Raw genomic sequence first — 4,914 nt, 5'->3', positions numbered from 1 at the left:
CAGCAGCAGAATATTATTCTTCAGCCTTGAGACTTGTTGACTCTGTTATATTATCACACCTGTATGAGTTTTTCTTACTAGGTGGTGGTAAGAATCATATCTTGTACCTTTTATGTTGACTTTTTGTTTTAGAACAGTTTTAGATTTATGGGAAAACCATGGCGATAGTTCCCATTATGCTACACATCATCTTTCCTATTAACATTTGACATTAGTGTGGTACATTTGTTACAATTAATGAACCAGTATTGATCTATTATTTAATGAAAATCTGTAGTTTATATTTCCATTTCTTAAACCTGATGTCCTTTTTCTATTCCAGGCTTCTCTCCAAGATACCATATTACATTTAGTAGTCACGTATCCTTAGGATCCTCTTGGCTGTGACAGTTTCACAGACTTTCCTGTTTTTTCATGACCTTGAGAGTTTGAAGGAGTCTTGGTGAGGTATTTTGTAGAAATGTTCCTTAGCTGGGATTTGTCTGATGTTTTTCTCACAATTAAACTGAAGTTATGTTTTTAGGAGATAAACCACAGTGGTGAACTGCTGTTGTCATCATATCACATCAAGGGCCCAGATTAACAACATGATTTATCACTCTTGATGTTTACCTTCAATAATTTGCCAAGGTAGAGTTTGTCAGATTTTTACACTGTAAAATTACTTTTTGTCACCTTTTCCATACTTTACTCTTTGGAAATAGCTGTAGCCAACAGTCATGCAATGAGGAGTTATGCAGCACCTCACAGAGCAGAGTATCTGCATGCATTACTTGGAATATTTCTTCCCAGGGGATTTGTGTATTCTCTCACCTTTAATTATTTATTCAAACATTTATTTACATCAGCATAGACTCATGGATATTTATTTTATGATTTGTTTTATAATCCAATAATATTTTATTTTCTTGTACAGCAAATTTCATCTTTGGTTATCAGGGGCTCTTTCAAGTAGCTCCTGTGTCCCTTTGACACATCACTATTGCTGTGGATTTTTTAAAATAATAGACACATCACTATTGCTGTGGATTTTTTTAAATAATATTTTCTTACTTTCTGGCACGGCAAGATGCTTCAGGCTCTCCTTGTAAATGTCCTGCCCCAGTTGTAGATTCAGTCATTTTTCCGAGGTTGTCTGTTTTCTTTTATTCCACAATGTTATTTAAACCAAAATCTAGGTGTTGGGTGTGCTTACAGATAGTAGAGTTTCATTTCTTCTAAGAATAAGGAAATGCACTCTTATGTCTGTTTACAAACACATGTATATAGACATATCAATAAATATTTTAATACATAACTCTATCTATATTAGGCTACTACGAGTTCACACAGATGCATCTAACTCTAACCCATTACCACGTGGATCATTCAAGTTTCCTTCTTTCGCTTATCTGAAACCTCCCATTCCAACAGTGCAAATCCTGGCTCCATCACCTGCAGTTTCCATTCATATTTGTTCAATGTCCGTGTCCATCTATAGCAGGATCAGATACGTTAACACATACCCCCATGAGAAACAACTTTAAACTAGAGAGTAATACTCATGTATGACTACTTTTGCCATTACAATTATAACTCTGCTCATTTCCAGAGTTACTGAAGTCAGTGATTCACCCCTCCCCTCTCCAGTGAAGTTCATTAATCTAACTATATGACAAATTTATACATTTGTCATACAGTTAAATTCACTTGTCACGTTTTATGTCACACCAACATGCCCCAACCTCTAAACTTTTTTGTTAACTTTGCATGCATCAAGGTTCAGACTTTGCTCTGTAAAGTTCTATAGATTCTGACAAATGCATGGTTTCACGTGTCTACTATTAAAGGATCACAAAGGATAGCATCAGCCCACTGGGAAAACAAACAGCGAAAACTTCTCCTTTAACTATTCAACCCTCCTCATCCCCTTGAATTCTTGGTAACCACTGATCTTTCTAATGTCTGCGTAATTTCGCTTTTTTTCAGAATGTCAAATAATTTTAATTACAGAGTGTGCAGCCTTTTTATACTGTTTTTTTTTTCACCTAGCAATATTCAATTAAGATTTATCCTTGTCTTTTCATGGCCTGAGAGTTTATTTCTTTTTACCACTGAACATTTATTTTATGGATGTGCCATGGTTTGTTTAAAATTTTACCTATTGAACACATCTTAGTTGATTCTATTTGGGGGAGACTATAAAGCTTCTATAAACACTCACACGCAGGTTTTTGTGTGGGTGTAAATTTTAAAATCAGTTGGGCGAATACCTAGGAGTTCAATGTCTTGACTGTATGGTAAGATGAGGTTTGGCTCTGTACGAAACTGCCAAACTATCTTCCAGAGTGGTTGTAACATTGTCACCAAGAGTAAATGAATTCCTGTTTCTCCACATCCTTGCCAGAAATTGGTATATTTAACTGTTAGAATTTTAGGCATTCTAATAGGAGCCTAGCAGTATCTGATTGTTATTTTAATTTGCAATTCTGTAATGATAAAAGATGTTGAGTTTTTTCATATGCTTATTTGCCATCTGTCTATTTTGTTTAGTTATGTGTCATCTTCAATCTTTGATCCAATTTGTAAATAGGTTGTTTTCTTACTTTTGAATTTTAAGAATTATTTGTATATTTTTGAGACAAGACCTTTACCAGATATGGGATGTGAAAATATTTTCTCCCATTCTGTGACTTTTCTGTGTGTTATATTCACAGTGCTTTTGCAGAATAGAAATTTTTAATTTTAATAAGGTCCAGCTTACTTTTTAATGGATTTTAGTTTTTGGTGTGGTATCTAAAAAATCATCACAAATCTAAGGTTATACCTGTTTTCTGCCATGTTTTCTTCTAGAAGTTTTACAATTTTTCATTTTATATTGTCAGGGCTCAGAACATGCTACCCCAAAATGTGGCACCTTGAAGGTCACTTTCTGAATTTCCTTGACCTTTCTGTGTGAGAACTGGCCATAAAAGAATTCTCTGACCTACCTCTCCTGAAAATAAGTCCTAAGGACCTACTGTTTAGATAGTACAGCTAAAAGATGGCAAAGGGAAAAGGCATACTACACAGAGAGGCTAAGAAGAATCTTCATAAACAGACCTTACTGAGTCTCGCCCAGCTCATTACCATTACAGAATACCCATTTTTGTGCAACATACTTCTACATTACTGTTTATTCTTAATTAAACCTAAGCATAAAAATACAGTTTCCCCCTCATTTGGGGGTCTTTGTTTTTGAGAGCTTCTGTGCCATGTAAAACTTTGGTTAAATTTTTTTTTTTTTTGCTTTTCTTTTGTTAACCTGTCTTTTGTTATAGGAATGTCAGCCATAACCCTTGCAACAGATGAAGAAAGATTACTTTTTCTCACCTACAATATTTTGAGTTCAAATTTGTGAAAGACAAAAGGCTTATGTCTGGGTTCTCCTTGCCTTTTTCTCCCTTCCTTCCTTCCTTCTTTTCTTTTCTTTTCTTTTCTCTCTCTCTCCCTCTCTCCCTCTCTCCCTCCCTCCCTCCCTCCCCTTCCCTCCCTCTCCCTCTCCCTCTCTCCCTCTTCCTCTTCCTCTCCCTCTCCCTCTCCCTCTCTCCTCTAACTTCCTTCCTTCCTTCCTTCCTTTCTTTCTTTCGCATACAGACATCCTATTTCTCCAATACCATTTGTTGGAAAGACTATCCTTTCTCCATTAAATTGCTTTTGCTCCTTCTTCAAAAATCAGTTGACTATATTTTTGTGGGTCTATTTTAGATCTCTCTATTCTGTTCCTTTGGACTATGTGTCTATTATTTTGCCAATACCATGCTTTCTTGGTTACTATGTCTTTATACTAAGTCTAAAGTCAGGTTGTGTCTGTCCTTAAACTTTGTTCCTCATTCTTGATATTGTGTTGGCTACTCTGGGTCCATTGCCTTTTCACATAAATTTTAGAATTAGTTTGAAATATCTACAAAATTGTTCAGAATCGCCTTGAACTTATGGATCAACTTTGGAATATATTACAGCAATTTTGAGTCTTTCTATTAATGAACACAAACTATATCTTCATTTATTTAGAACCACTTTGATTTCTTCATCACAACTTTTTCATTTTTATGTATATAGACCCTGTATATGTTTTGTTTTATTTATAACTATTTTATTTTTTGAAGATATTATAAATGGAATTATGTTTTTTAATGTATAATTTCAATTATTAGTATATGGAGAAGTAATTTACCTTTGTATATTAGCCTTGTGTAATGAGACATAAAAAAAGTTATTAGTGCCAAAAGGTTTTTTTATACTATTATTATCTGGAATTTTCCACAGACAGTTATGTCATCTGCAGACAAAGATCGTTTTAAATTTATTCCTCCTTATCTGTATCTCTTATTTCCTTTTTTTTTTTTTTTTTTTTTTGGTCTTATTTCATAAGGACTTCCAGTATGATATTGAACAGGACTGGTGAAGAAGTGATGCCTTTTCCTCAGTCTTTCAAAGAAAGCATACAGTTTTTCACCATTGGGTATGATGTTGTCTGTAGGTTTTTGACATCAAATAATATTTCTAGTTTGCTGGCAGTGTTTGTTATAAACATGTGTTGGGTTTTGTCAAATGCTTTTTTCACATTAATTGATATGATTACATGATATTTTTCTTCTTTTGACTATTGATGTGGTAGGTTACATTAACCGATTTTTTTCAATAGCCTTGTATACCTGAAATAAATCCCATGTAGATTGTATATAATTCTTTTTCAGTATATTCAATTTGCTTATATTTTATTGAGAATTTTTACATCTCTGTTCATGACAGATACTGATCTGTAGTTTTTCTTTGTTGTGATGTATTTGCCTGGTTTTGGTATTAGGTAAATGTTGGCCTCAAAAAATGAGTTAGGAAGTGTTTCCTCTGCTTTTATTTTCTGGAAGAGATAGTAGGGAATTGGTATCATTT

General features: G+C 34.0%; 1 long non-coding RNA gene across 1 annotated transcript; it reads left to right on the top strand.

The window, feature by feature from the left end:
- The first annotated feature begins 356 nt into the window (after positions 1–356).
- Positions 357–4,640, top strand: LOC134367338 (uncharacterized). The gene is made up of 3 exons (XR_010022405.1): positions 357–442; positions 524–630; positions 4,394–4,640. It is a non-coding gene; the product is annotated as an uncharacterized LOC134367338 (long non-coding RNA).
- Positions 4,641–4,914: the final 274 nt, after the last annotated feature.

Source organism: Cynocephalus volans, chromosome 2 (assembly GCF_027409185.1).
Source record: "Cynocephalus volans isolate mCynVol1 chromosome 2, mCynVol1.pri, whole genome shotgun sequence".
Lineage (NCBI taxonomy): Eukaryota > Metazoa > Chordata > Mammalia > Dermoptera > Cynocephalidae > Cynocephalus > Cynocephalus volans.
This window is presented reverse-complemented; position numbering and strand designations above follow the sequence as displayed.